Source organism: Mustela putorius, unplaced genomic scaffold (assembly GCF_011764305.1).
Source record: "Mustela putorius furo isolate JIRA1106 unplaced genomic scaffold, ASM1176430v1.1 tig00000145_pilon_pilon_pilon, whole genome shotgun sequence".
In the NCBI taxonomy this organism is placed as follows: Eukaryota; Metazoa; Chordata; class Mammalia; order Carnivora; family Mustelidae; genus Mustela; species Mustela putorius.
Genome location: NW_025421294.1, coordinates 14,044,764 through 14,060,705, shown reverse-complemented (window position 1 = coordinate 14,060,705; position 15,942 = coordinate 14,044,764). Strand labels below are relative to the sequence as shown.

Genomic DNA, 15,942 nt, shown 5'->3' with positions numbered 1-15,942 from the left:
CAACTCTGTGTATTCTTATTTCTACCCCATTTTTATTTTGTAAGATTTAAGGCAGCTCACAAATATGAAGTACATCAAAATAAATTAAAATGTTTATAAGGGAGGCAGTAATGAGTAAGTGTTCAGGTTCTAGAATCAATCACTTGGGTTCAACTCTTGGCCACTTGCAGTATAACTTTAAGAATTTTTTTAAAAAACAAGATTTTATTTATTTATTTGAGAGACAGTGAGAGAGGCAATACAAGCAGGGGGAGTGGGAGAGGGAGAAGCAGACTCCCTGCTAAGGAGGGAGCCTGATGTGGGGCTTGATCCCAGGACCCCAGGGTTAATGACCTGAACCGAACGCAGACACTTAACGACTGAGCTACCCAGGCACCCATGACTTTAAGAATGTTAAATATTTCTGGGTCTATTTCCTCTTCTATAAAACAAGAATATAATAATATAAACTCTGTAGAGTGTTTGTGACAGTCCAATGACATCATACAAAGCCCTTAGAATATAGCCCAACAAACAGTAAGTGCTCAGCATCATGCCAGATCCTAAGAATGTACAAATGACCAAGATCATTCTCTCCACCTCAGTTTACAGTCTAGTAAGAAGATACTGTACAGGATAGTTTTAAATTTACGTATAAAGGGTAGTTAATTCAGGAGGTCAAAGGGTATACTAAGAGAAATTGCCATCAATACTAAGAACTGAAGGATGAGTTTGAAAAAAAGAATGAAAGAGGAATTGGATGAGAAAGGGAGAGAAAGTGGTGCTGAGATGCAAATTGTATAAAATCATGATAAAGAGAGGGATCATAATATATTTTGGGGACTGGAAAAGCAAACATGGTACCTTCAGCATATGAAGATGCAAGAGATAAAGCAGGTGAGATGCTTGGTAATCTGCTGTGTCAGGCTGGGAGACTCTACCCTAGTGACTTTGGCAGTGATTAAAACATATTAGGGGCCTAAAGTCAAACATGGCTGCCACAGTCAGGGGAGCATGCAACTCTTGATCTTAGAGTTTTGAGTTCAAACCCCACATTGGGTATAAAGATTAGAGATTACTTAAAAATTAATCTTTAAAAAAGTCGTTAAGTAGGGAAATCATGCAGTGTGACTTTCCTTTTGAAAAAGACTGGCAGGGCGCCTGGGTGGCTCACTCAGTTAAGCATCTGTCTTCGGCTCAGGGCATGATCTCAGGGTTCTGGGATCCAGCTCTGAGTGGAGCTTGCTGACCGTCGGGGAGTCTGCTTCTCCCTCCGCCTCCTCCCCCACACCCCACTTGTGTGCACGGTCTCTAATAAATAAATAAATAAATAAAATATGGAGCTTGGAGCAAGATAGCTGAAAAGTAGGAGACCCTGTTTCAATTGGTCTCCTGAATTGAGGTAAATAACTACCAGAACACTCTGAACACCCATGAAATCAGCCTGAGATGTAAGATTATACACTTCTGGATCTCTACAGGGGCAGGAGATCATCAGTGGAGAAGTGCATCTTGACTGGATTGTAACTGATATATTCAGCTATACATTCCCTCAACTACCTTTCACTAAAATGAAGGAAGAGGAATACCCAACAGAGGAAAAATTCAGAGACTCTAACCCCTGCCACAGAACTACTGGATATGGACATAAACAATATATCAGAAATGGAATTCAGGGTAACAATTATCCAGGCAATGGCTAGGTTGGAGAAGACCATTAGTAGCAACATAGACTCTCAAAGGATGGAAGTGAGAGTTGATCTGGCAGAAGTTAAAAATGCTATCAATGAGATCCAATCTAATCTAAATACTCTAACAGCTATGGTAAATGAGGCAGAAGATTGAATTAGTGATCTAGATGACAAACTGATAGAAAAGAAGGATCAGGAGGAGGCCTGGAAAAAACAGCTTAGAAACCATAAAGACAGAATTAGGAAAATAAATGATGCAATGAAATATTCCAATGGCAGAATTATTGGGATCCCTGAGGGGGTGGAGAAAGAAAGAAGACTAGAAGATAGAGGTGAACAAATACTGGATGATCATTTCTCTAATCTGGGGAATGGAACAAGTGCTCATGTCCTATAGGCAGAGAGGACACCCCTCAAGATCATCAAGTCTAGAAAGACCTCCAGACACTTAATTGTGAAATTCATGAATCGTAAATTCAGACAGGAGGTCTTAAGGGCAACTAGGGGAAAGACATTCCTTCTGTACAGAGGAAGAACCATCAGAATAATGTCAGACCTGTCCACAGAAAACTAGCAAGCCAGAAAGGGTGGCAAGACATATTCAGGGCACTAAATGAGAAAAACATACAGCCAAGAATACTTTACCCAGCAAGGCTGGCATTCAGAATGGATGGAGAGATAAAGAGCTTCCAAGACTTGCAAGGTTTAAAAGATTATGTGACCACCAAGCTGGCACTACAAGAAATATTTAGGGGGTTCTATAAAAGAAGAAAGAACCCATGAGTAACACAGAACAGAAATTTACGAAGACATCTATAGAAACAAGGACTTCACAGGCAACATGATGTCAATAAATAACTTATCTTTCCATAATCACTCTCAATGTGAACGGCCTAAATGCTCCCATAAAATGGCACAGGATTGCAGACTGGATAAAATAACAGGACACGTCCATCTACAGGAGACACATTTGGAACCTAAAGATATATCCAGACTGTAAGTGAAGGGATGGAGAACCATCTTTCATGCCAATAGGCCTCAAAAGAAAGCTGGGGTTGGGACGCCTGGGTGGCTCAGTTGGTTGGACGACTGCCTTTGGCTCAGGTCATGATCCTGGAGTCCCGGGATCGAGTCCCGCATCGGACTCCCAGCTCCACGGGGAGTCTGCTTCTCCCTCTGACCTTCTCCTCGCTCATGCTCTCTCTCACTGTCTCTCTCTCTCAAGTAAATAAATAAAATCTTTAAAAAAAAAAAAAAAGAAAGCTGGGGTCACGATTCTCATATCAGATAAATTAGATTTTAAGCTAAGACTGTAGTCGGAGATACAGAAGGACACTACCTCATTCTTAAAGGGTCTATCAAACAAGATTATCTAACAATTGTAAATATTTATGTTCCCAACATGGGAGCGGGCAACTACACAAGCAAACTGTTAAACAGTCATATTGATATGAATACATTAATTGTAGGGGATCTTAACACACCACTCTCAGCAACAGACAGATCATCTAAGCAGAAAAGCACCAAAGAAACAAGAGCTTTGAATGACACATTGGACCAGTTGGACCTCACAGACCTATACAGAATATTCCACCCTAAAACACCAGAATACTCATTCTTCTCGAGCACACAAGGAACTTTCTCCAGACTAGACCACATATTGGGTCACAAATCAGGGCTCAATTGGTACCAAAAGACTGAGATTATTCCCTGCATATTCTCAGACCACAAGGCTTTGAAACTGGAACTCAACCACAAGAAAAAGTTTGGAAGGAATTCAAACACTTGGAAGCTAAAGACCATCCTGCTCAAGAATATTTGGATCAACCAGGAGATCAAAGAGACCTTAAAAAATCATGGAAACCAATGAGAATGAAGACACATTGGTCCAAAACCTATGGGATATGGGAAAGGTGGTCCTAAGGGTGAAATAACTAGCCATCCAAGCCTCACTCAAAAAAACTGAAAAATCCTGAATACACCAACTCTCTTCACACCCGAAAGAACTGGAAAATGAACAACAAATTAAGCCAACCCCACATATAAGTAGGGAAATGATTAAGATTAGAGCAGAGATCAATGAATTAGAAACTAGAGATACAGTAGAATACATTAACAAAACTAGAAGCTGGTGCTTGGAAAGAATTAATAAGATCGATAAACCACTGGCTAAACTAATCCAAAAGAAAAGAGAGAGGACCCAAATTAATAAAATTATGAATGAAAGGGGAGAGATCATGACTAACACAAAGGAAATGCAAACAATCGTCAGAAATTATCAATAGTTATATGCCAATAAGTTAAGCAACCTAGATGAAATGGATGCATTCCTGGAAACCTATACACTTCCAAGACTGAAACAAGAAGAAATTGACAACCTGAATAGCCCAATATCTAGAAATGAGACTGAAGCAGTAATCAAAAACCTCGCCAAAAGAAGAGTCCAGGACCTGATGGATTCTCTAGGGAATTCTACCAAACATTCAAAGAAGAAATAATACCTATTTTCCTGAAGCTGTTTCAAAAAATAGAAACAGGGCGGAAGAGTCAAGATGGCGGAGAAGTAGCAGGCTGAGACTACTTCAGCTAGCCGGAGATCAGCTAGATAGCTTATCTAAAGATTGCAAACACCTGAAAATCCATCGGCAGAGCGAAGAGAAGAAGAACAGCAATTCTGGAAACAGAAAAACAACCACTTTCTGAAAGGTAGGACCCGTGGAGAAGTGAATCCAAAGCGACGGGAAGATAGACCCCGGGGGGAGGGGCCGGCTCCCGGCAAGCGGCAGAGCAACGGCGCACAAAATCAGGACTTTTAAAAGTCTGTTCCGCTGAGGGACACATCGCTCCAGTGGCTAAACCGGGGCGAAGCCCACGCGGGGTCAGCATGGCCTCAGGTTCTGCAGGGTCACAGAAGAATCGGGGTGTCTGAGTGTCGCAGAGCTTGTGGGTATTGGAACGGGAAAGCCGCCTACAGAGACAGAGCCGACAGTAAGATCAAAGCTCGGTGTTACCTTGAACCGGTCGCAAGCTCGGTGAGCTCGGAGCGCGGCCGGAGGTCAGGCAGATGGGAGTAACTGGGCGCTGTTCTCTGAGGGCGCACTGAGGAGTGGGGCCCTGGGCTCTCGGCTCCTCCGGACCGGAGACCAGAGACCGCCATTTGTATTCCCGTCCACCGGAACTCTACGGAAAGCGCTCAGGGAACAAAAGCTCCTGAAAGCAAACCCGAGCGGATTACTCACCCCGGCCCCTGGTAAGGGCGGTGCAATTCCGCCTGGGGCAAAGACACTTGAGAATCACTACAACAGGCCCCTCCCCCAGAAGATCAACAAGAAATCCAGCCGAGACCAAGTTCACCTACCAAGGAGTGCGGTTTCAATACCAAGGAGAGCAGCAGAATTCCAGAGGAGGAGAAAGCAGAGCACGGAACTCATGGCTTTTTCCCTGTGATTTTTTTTAGTCTTGCAGTTAATTTAATTTTTTTCTTTTTCATTTTTTGTTTTTTTTCTCGCCTTCTGGTAAATTTTTTTTTAAACTTTTACCTTTTTCTTAACGTTTTTTAACTAGTTTATCCAATATATATATTTTTTCTTTTTTATATTTTTCTTATTTCTTTTTTTTAATTCTTTTCTTTTATTTTTTTTTCTTTTTTCTTTTTTTTTCTTTCTTCCTTTTTGAACCTCTTTTTATCCCCTTTCTCCCCCCTCACGATTTGGGATCTCTTCTAATTTGGTTAAAGCATATTTTCCTGGGGTTGTTGCCACCCTTTTAGTATTTTACTTGCCCCTTCATATACTCTTATCTGGACAAAATGACAAGACGGAAAAATTAAACACACAAAAAAAGAACAAGAGGCAGTACCGAAGGCTAGGGACCTAATGAATACAGACATTGGTAATATGTCAGATCTAGAGTTCAGAATGACAATTCTCAAGGTTCTAGCCGGGCTCGAAAAAGGCATGGAAGATATTAGAGAAACCCTCTCAAGAGATATAAAAGCCCTTTCTGGAGAAATAAAAGAACTAAAATCTAACCAAGTTGAAATAAAAAAAGCTATTAATGAGGTGCAATCAAAAATGGAGGCTCTCACTGCTAGGATAAATGAGGCAGAAGAAAGAATTAGTGATATAGAAGAACAAATGACAGAGAATAAAGAAGCTGAGCAAAAGAGGGACAAACAGCTACTGGACCAAGAGGGGAGAATTCGAGAGATAAGTGACACCATAAGATGAAACAACATTAGAATAATTGGGATTCCAGAAGAAGAAGAAAGAGAGAGGGGAGCAGAAGGTATATTGGAGAGAATTATTGGGGAGAATTTCCCCAATATGGCAAAGGGAACGAGCATCAAAATTCAGGAGGTTCAGAGAACGCCCCTCAAAATCAATAAGAATAGGCCCACACCCCGTCACCTAATAGTAAAATTTACAAGTCTCAGTGACAAAGAGAAAATCCTGAAAGCATCCTGGGAAAAGAAGTCTGTAACATACAATGGTAAAAATATTAGATTGGCAGCTGACTTATCCATAGAGACCTGGCAGGCCAGAAAGAGCTGGCATGATATTTTCAGAGCACTAAATGAGAAAAACATGCAGCCAAGAATACTATATCCAGCTAGGCTATCATTGAAAATAGAAGGAGAGATTAAAAGCTTCCAGGACAAACAAAAACTGAAAGAATTTGCAAACACCAAACCAGCTCTACAGGAAATCTTGAAAGGGGTCCTCTAAGCAAAGAGAGAGCCTACAAGTGGTAGATCAGAAAGGAACAGAGACCATATACAGTAACAGTCACCTTACAGGCAATACAATGGCCCTAAATTCATATCTCTCAATAGTTACCCTGAATGTTAATGGGCTAAATGCCCCTGTCAAAAGACACAGGCTATCAGAATGGATAAAAAAACAAAACCCATCTATATGTTGCCTCCAAGAAACTCATTTTAAGCCCGAAGACACCTCCAGATTTAAAGTGAGGGGGTGGAAAAGAATTTACCATGCTAATGGACATCAGAAGAAAGCAGGAGTGGCAATCCTTATATCAGATCAATGAGATTTTAAGCCAAAGACTATAATAAGAGATGAGGACGGACACTATATCATACTCAAAGGGTCTGTCCAACAAGAAGATTTAACAATTTTAAATATCTATGCCCCCAACGTGGGAGCAGCCAACTATCTAAACCAATTAATAACAAAATCAAAGAAACACATAAACAATAATACAATAATAGTAGGGGACTTTAACACTCCCCTCACTGAAATGGACAGATCATCCAAGCAAAAGATAAGCAAGGAAATAAAGGCCTTAAACGACACACTGGACCAGATGGACATCACAGATATATTCAGAACATTTCATCCCAAAGCAACAGAATACACATTCTTCTCTAGTGCACATGGAACATTCTCCAGAATAGATCACATCCTTGGTCCTAAATCAGGACTCAACCGGTATCAAAAGATTGGGATCATTCCCTGCATATTTTCAGACCACAATGCTCTAAAGCTAGAACTCAACCACAAAAGGAAGTTTGGAAAGAACCCAAATACATGGAGACTAAACAGCATCCTTCTAAAGAATAAATGGGTCAACCGGGAAATTAAAGAAGAATTGAAAAAAATCATGGAAATAAATGATAATGAAAATACAACGGTTCAAAATCTGTGGGACACAACAAAGGCAGTCCTGAGAGGAAAATATATAGCGGTACAAGCCTTTCTCAAGAAACAAGAAAGGTCTCAGGTACACAACCTAACCCTACAACTAAAGGAGCTGGAGAAAGAACAAGAAAGAAACCCTAATCCCAGCAGGAGAAGAGAAACCATAAAGATCAGAGAAGAAATCAATGAAATAGAAACCAAAAAAACAATAGAACAAATCAACAAAACTAGGAGCTGGTTCTTTGAAAGAATTAATAAAATTGATAAACCCCTGGCCCGACTTATCAAAAAGAAAAGAGAAAGGACCCAAATAAATAAAATCATGAATGAAAGAGGAGAGATCACAACTAACACCAAAGAAATACAAACTATTATAAGAACATACTATGAGCAACTCTACGCCAATAAATTTGACAATCTGGAAGAAATGGATGCATTCCTAGAAACATATAAACTACCACAACTGAACCAGGAAGAAATAGAAAGCCTGAACAGACCCATAACCAGTAAGGAGATTGAAACAGTCATTAAAAATCTCCAAACAAACAAAAGCCCAGGGCCAGATGGCTTCCCGGGGGAATTCTACCAAACATTTAAAGAAGAACTAATTCCTATTCTCCTGAAACTGTTCCAAAAAATAGAAATGGAAGGAAAACTTCCAAACTCATTTTATGAGGCCAGCATCACCTTGATCCCAAAACCAGACAAGGATCCCACCAAAAAAGAGAGCTATAGACCGATATCCTTGATGAACACAGATGCGAAAATACCCAACAAAATACTAGCCAAGAGGATTCAACAGTACATTAAAAAGATTATTCACCACGACCAAGTGGGATTTATTCCAGTGCTGCAAGGTTGGTTCAACATCCGCAAATCAGTCAATGTGATACAACACATCAATAAAAGAAAGAACAAGAACCATATGATACTCTCAATAGATGCTGAAAAAGCATTTGACAAAGTACAGCATCCCTTCCTGATCAAAACTCTTCAAAGTGTAGGGATAGAGGGCACATACTTCAATATCATCAAAGCCATCTATGAAAAACCCACCGCAAATATCATTCTCAATGGAGAAAAACTGAAAGCTTTTCCACTAAGGTCAGGAACACGGCAGGGATGTCCATTATCACCACTGCTATTCAACATAGTACTAGAGGTCCTAGCCTCAGCAATCAGACAACAAAAGGAAATTAAAGGCATCCAAATCGGCAAAGAAGAAGTCAAATTATCACTCTTCGCAGATGATATGATACTATATGTGGAAAACCCAAAAGACACCACTCCAAAACTGCTAGAACTTATACAGGAATTCAGTAAAGTGTCAGGATATAAAATCAATGCACAGAAATCAGTTGCATTTCTCTACACCAACAGCAAGACAGAAGAAAGAGAAATTAAGGAGTCAATCCCATTTACAATTGCACCCAAAACCATAACATACCTAGGAATAAACCTAACCAAAGAGGCACAGAATCTATACTCAGAAAACTATAAAGTACTCATGAAAGAAATTGAGGAAGGCACAAAGAAATGGAAAAATGTTCCATGCTCCTGGATTGGAAGAATAAATATTGTGAAAATGTCTATGCTACCTAGAGCAATCTACACATTTAATGCAATTCCTATCAAAGTACCATCCATCTTCTTCAAAGAAATGGAACAAATAATTCTAAAATTTATATGGAACCAGAAAAGACCTCGAATAGCCAAAGGGATTTTGAAAAAGGAAGCCAACGTTGGTGGCATCACAATTCCGGACTTCAAGCTCTATTACAAAGCTGTCATCATCAAGACAGCATGGTACTGGCACAAAAACAGTCACATAGATCAATGGAACAGAATAGAGAGCCCAGAAATAGACCCTCAACTCTATGGTCAACTAATCTTCGACAAAGCAGGAAAGAATGTCCAATGGAAAAAAGACAGCCTCTTTAATAAATGGTGCTGGGAAAATTGGACAGCCACATGCAGAAAAATGAAACTGGACCATTTCCTTACACCACACACAAAAATAGACTCAAAATGGATGAAGGACCTCAATGTGCGAAAGGAATCCATCAAAATCCTTGAGGAGAACACAGGAAGCAACCTCTTCGACCTCAGCCGCAGCAACATCTTCCTAGGAACAACGCCAAAGGCAATGGAAGCAAGGGCAAAAATGAACTATTGGGATTTCATCAAGATCAAAAGTTTTTGCACAGCAAAGGAAACAGTTAACAAAATCAAAAGACAACTGACAGAATGGGAGAAGATATTTGCAAACGACATATCAGATAAAGGACTAGTGTCCAAAATCTATAAAGAACTTAGCAAACTCAACACCCAAAGAACAAATAATCCAATCAAGAAATGGGCAGAGGACATGAACAGACATTTCTGCAAAGACATCCAGATGGCCAACAGACACATGAAAAAGTGCTCCCTATCACTCAGCATCAGGGAAATACAAATCAAAACCACAATGAGATATCACTTCACACCAGTCAGAATGGCTAAAATAAACAAGTCAGGAAATGACAGATGCCGGCGAGGATGTGGAGAAAGGGGAACCCTCCTACACTGTTGGTGGGAATGCAAGCTGGTGCAGCCACTCTGGAAAACAGCATGGAGGTTCCTCAAAATGTTGAAAATAGAACTGCCCTATGACCCAGCAATTGCACTATTGGGTATTTACCCTAAAGATACAAACGTAGTGATCCAAAGGGGCACATGCACCCGAATGTTTATAGCAGCAATGTCCACAATAGCCAAACTATGGAAAGAACCTAGATGTCCATCAACAGATGAATGGATCAAGAAGATGTGGTAAATATACACAATGGAATACTATGCAGCCATCAAAAGAAAGGAAATCTTGCCATTTGCGACAACATGGATGGAACTAGAGCATATCATGCTTAGTGAAATAAGTCAAGCGGAGAAAGACAACTATCATATGATCTCCCTGATATGAGGAAGTGGTGATGCAACATGGGGGCTTAAGTGGGTAGGAGAAGAATCAATGAAACAAGATGGGTTTGGGAGGGAGACAAACCATAAGTGACTCTTAATCTCACAAAACAAACTGAGGGTTGCTGGGGGAGGGGGTTTGGGAGAAGGGGGTGGGATTATGGACATTGGGGAGGGTATGTGCTTTGGTGAGTGCTGTGAAGTGTGTAAACCTGGTGATTCACAGACCTGTACCCCTGGGGATAAAAATATATGTTTATAAAAAATAAAAAATTAAAAAAAAAATAGAAACAGAAGGAAAACTTCCAGATTCTATGAAGCCAGCATTACCTTCACCCCCAAACCAGACAAAGACCCCATCAAAAAGAATTTCAGACCAACATCCCTGATGAATATGGATTCCAAGATTCTCAACAAGATCCTAGCTAATAGGATCCAACAGTACATTAAAAATATTTTCCACCATGACCAGGTGGGACTTATCCCTGGGATGCAAGGGTCGCTCAACATTTGCAAATCAATGTGACAGAACAAATCAATAAGAGAAACACATGGTCCTCTGAATTGATACAGAAAAAGCATTTGACAAAATACAGCATCCACTCCTGATTAAAACTAAAACTCTTCAAAGTATAGGGATAAAGGGAACATTCCTCAACTTCATAAAATCTATCTATGAAAAACCCAGAGTATCATTCTCATTAGGGAAAAACTAACAGCCTTCCCAGTGAGATCAGGAATATGATAAAGATGCCCACTCTTGTCACTGCTGTTCAACATCGTACTATAAGTCCTAGCGACAGCAATCAGAAAACAAAAAGATATAAAAGTTATTCAAATTGGCAAAGAAGTCAAACTGTCTCTCTTCGCAGATGACATGATACTTAATATGGAAAACCCAACAGACTCCACACCCAAACTCCTTGAATTCATAAGGCAATTCAGTAATCTGTCAGGATACAAAATCAAAACACAGAAATCAGTTTCTTTCTTATACACTAACAATGAAAATACAGAAGGAAAATTAGAGAATCGATTCCATTTACTATGGCACCAAGAACCATAGAGGACCAAAGAAGTAATGGATCTATACTAGAGAAACTACAGAACACTCATGAAAGAAATTGAAGAAGACACAAAAAGATGGAAAAGCATTACCTGCTCATGGATCGGAAAAATAAACATTATTAAAATGTCTGTACTGCCCAGAGCAATCTATACTTTCAATGTCATCCCGATAAAAATTCCACCAGCATTTTTCAAAGTGCTGGAACAAGCAATCCTAAAATTTGCAACCAGGAAAGACCCCAAATCCCTAAGGAAATGTTGAAAAAGAAAAACAAAGCTAGGGGCATCACGTTGCCTGACCTCAAGCTTTACTACAAAGCTGTGATCACCAAGAAAGCATGGTACTGGCACAAAAACAGACACATAGACCAATGGAACAGAGTAGAGAGTCCAGATATGGACCCTCAACTCTATATTCAAATAATCTTCGACAAAGGAAAAAATATCCAGTGGAAAAAAGACAGCCTCTTCAATAAATGGTGCTGGGAAAATTGGGAAAATTGGACAGCTATGTATAGAAGAATGAAATTTGACCATTCTCTCACACCTTATACCAGTTAGAAGACCAAAATTAACAAGAGAGTAAACAAATGTTGGAGCGGATGCAGAGAAAGGGGAACTATCTCTATCCCTCTTATACTGTTGGTGGGAATGCAAGTTGGTGCAGCCACTTTGCAAAATAGTGTGGAGATTCCTTAAAAAATTAAAAACAGAGCTACCCTATGACCCTGCAATTGCATTACTGGGTATTTACCCCAAAGATACAGATGTAGTAAAAAGAAGGGTCATATGTACCCCAATGTTCATAGCAGCAATGGCCACAATCACCAAACTGTGTGTGAAAAGAGCCAAGATGCCCTTCAACAGATGAATGGATAAAGAAGATATGATCCATATATACAATGGAATATGACACAGCCAAAAGAAAGGGTGAATACCTGACTTCTTTATCAACATGAATGGGACTGGAGGAGATTATGCTGAATGAAATAAGTCAAGCAGAGAAAGTCAATTATCATATGGTTTCACTAATTTTGGAGCATAAGGGAGAACATGGAGGACATTAGAAGAAGGAAAGGAAACGTGAATTGGAGTAAACTAGAGGGGGAGATGAAGCATGAGAGACTGTGGACTCCAAGAAACAAACTGAGGGTTTTGGATGGGGGGGGTTGGGTAAACCTGGTGGTGGGTATTAAGCAGGGCACATATTACATCGAACACAGGGTATGGTGCATAAACAACGGATCTTGGTACACCGAAAAAGTAAATAAATAAATAAGTCTTAAAAAAAAAAAAAAGATACCTGGCTATAATGTGGAGAATGTAATGGAGGAGGTCAGAACAGAAAGGAAGTTTAATTATAGGCTTCTGCACATTTTTTACATGGGTTACTTGTGCAAAGTTAGATTTAGAAGAGTGACAAATGAACAAAAGGTGTAAATGGAACATTAGATAAAACATGTACAAGCCTTGTCCCACACTACTTAAAGATACTGTTTATCTAAAGTATAAACAGCCAAAGAAAGATCACAAACGTGACTTCGAGGTTCTAATACAGAAAGGGAGGATGAAACTAAACCATGTAGCATTAACTCAGGATTTGAGTGGGAAGTAGTTTGCCACAGATATGCTCTCTTCCTTGGGTTAATGAAAACACTAAAAAAATGATGGGGGATTATATATTTATCTAGGGTGGCACTGCTCCCTTAAAAAGACTAAAGGATCTCCCAACCTTCCCTAGCTTAAAAACAATGATTGTTTCCATTCCTCTGCTCCTACACCTCTTTAAAAAGCAAAACCCAGAAGACTGCAGTATTCTGAAACTTAGCATGGGCAAGCCCAGTGAGTATCTTGCAAGGAGAGGATGTGTCAGTTATAATTATTGCTGTTTCTTTAGTTGAGTCCTTTAAGTTTTTCCTTCATACCATTAAAATCAATCTTGTAATTCATTTTGGTTAGATCTTAATAGCATTTTTAGCCTTCATTGCTCTTTCAGAATGGATGTTTATATGGATTTGTTCCCATTTTCCATAGGCAAAACCTGTAAATAAAAGTAACCTTAAAATTTGGTGGTCAAGGTATAATTATATTTTAACACACTGTGAACTTTTATTATTAACTTACTGGAATCTCGTATCTGCTCACTTTCCCCCTTGAAATAAATATGGTAAAAGAAAAAGACACACTCTGGGAGAGGAAAAAGAGAAGTAGATAGGAAAAAGTAGAAGTAGATATTCTTGTCTCAAGTGTTAATGCTTTGTTCTTTTTTTTAATGTTTTAACAAGAATATAAAACTGCTAAATAAAACAAAGTTCTTTCAGAACAAAAAAAAAAAATTATAGGTTGTTGTAGTACTTAAAGAAATAATAGCCTCGGGGCACCTGGTGGCTCCGTGGGTTAAAGCCTCTGCCTTCTGCTCAGGTCATGATCCCAGGGTCCTGGGATCGAGCCCCACATCTGGCTCTCTGCTCTGCAGGGAGCCTGCTTCCTCCTCTCTCTCTCTCTGCCTGCCTCTCTGCCTACTTTTGGTCTCTGTCTGTCAAATAAATAAAAAATCTTAAAAAAAAAAAAAGAAATAATAGCCTCTGTAAGGGCAATACTAGTTAAATATGGAGAAAAATATATGAATTTGAGAAAAGTACAATCAGTAGGTCTATGACTGGATTTAGGGTATGAGGGAGAAAGAAGGAATAATCCTAGTTATTTTTACTTTTGTGCTTTGACCAGGATATTTATGTCCAAAACTCAAGAGAGATTTCCTGTAGGATGAAGCAAATCTGAGGAAGCGCATCAAATAGATAAATTTATACAGATAATAATTTAAAAAAAAAGAATAGATCATAAAATAGAGCTAAAAATAATGTGTCCTTTATTAAGCACATTCAAGAGAGCTAGTAGGCAAAAAATTTGCTTGTAAACATACCAGCAGTCAGCAGGAAAACCTACTTATAACTCACACAGTGACCACAAACTAGAGCAAATCACACAACTTTTTGTAATAAGGTAGAAGTATTACCCTGCGCACTGTCAAAAAGAAAGGTCCTGCAAAATATAATGAACTCTGTCCCAATATCTTTTACATTCTTATATTTAACATGATGATGAATTTCATTGGGATTTTTCTTACTTTTACCATATTGCTCAAGATGTTGAGAGTATCACATTTAAGCATAATTCAGTAAAGCAGACTGCTAATATTAAACCATGAAAGAACAACTTCCTCAAGTTGGTCTGGCTTTTAAATTAGGGTTCACCCTGAGGCAAGATAATATATAATGGGGAAAAGATAATCTTTTCAATAATGATGTTGGGAAAACTGGAACACTTTTTATACCATACACAAACTCAAAATGGATTAAAATTCTAAATGTGAGGCCAGAAAACTCCTAAAAAGCAAAAATAAACTATTTTGACTACATTAAAATAAAAGGTTTTTGCACAGTGAAGGAAACTATCAACAAAACAAAAAGTCAATCTAATGAATGGGAGAAGATAGCTGCAAATCTTATATCCGATAAGGGGTCATTATCTAAAAATAAGAAAAAATGTACACTACTCTACAACAAAAAACCACAATTTAAAAATGTGCAAGGGATATAAATAGACATTTTTTCAAGTAAGATATACAGATGGCCAAGACACATGAAAAGCTGCTCGACATCACTCATCAAGAGGGAAATGCAAATCAAAACCACAATGAGGTATCACCTCATAACTGTCAGAACAGCTAGAATTAAAAAGAAGTATTACTGAGGATGTGGAGAAAAGGGAACATTTGTCCACTGTCGTTGGGAATGTAAACTGGTGCAACTACTGTGGAAACAGTATAAAGATATCTCAAAAAATTAAAAACAAACATAAAATGATCCAGTAATTCTACTACTGGGTATTTACCCAAAGAAAACAAAAACACTAATATGAGAAGATACATGCACCCCTAGGTTTATAGCAGCATTATTTACAATAGCTGCTATTATAGCTAGTGTACAACTTGGGTTATACCTCTAGCGTACATCTAGTGATGTACAGTGTCCATCTAGAGATGAACGGATAATGATATGGACTATATACAATGGAATATTACTCTTAAAAAAGAATGGGATCATGCCATTTACAACAACATGGATGGATGAAAAGAGCTATTATACTAAGTGAAGTAAGTCAGACATTAAGACAAATAACATGTTTTCACTTACACATGGAATTAAAAAAACAAAAAAAAAATCCAGCAGAAAGAAAGTTAAGTACATTATGGGGCATCCAAATTATATACTATAAAGCTATTAAAGGGGCACCTGGGTGGCTCAAGTGGGTTAAGCCGCTGCTTTCGGCTCAGGTCATGATCTCAGGGTCCTGGGATCGAGTCCCGCATCGGGCTCTCTGCTCAGCAGGGAGCCTGCTGCCCTCTCTCTCTCTCTCTGCCTGCCTCTCCATCTACTTGTGATCTCTCTCTGTCAAATAAATAAATAAATAATCTTAAAAAAAAAATAAAGCTATTAAAAATCTTGTTTTTATAGGCTAATGTAAAAAATTGTAAAATACACATACACACTAAATATACATACATATAAATATGAAAGTTAAATGTC

At 38.9% G+C, this 15,942-nt stretch overlaps 1 protein-coding gene across 3 annotated transcripts in view; it reads right to left on the bottom strand.

Annotated features, from left to right (window-relative positions):
* The window catches only part of DHX29 (DExH-box helicase 29), a 58,427-nt gene that overhangs the window by 16,393 nt on the left and 26,092 nt on the right, over positions 1-15,942 (bottom strand). The window lies entirely within an intron of this gene.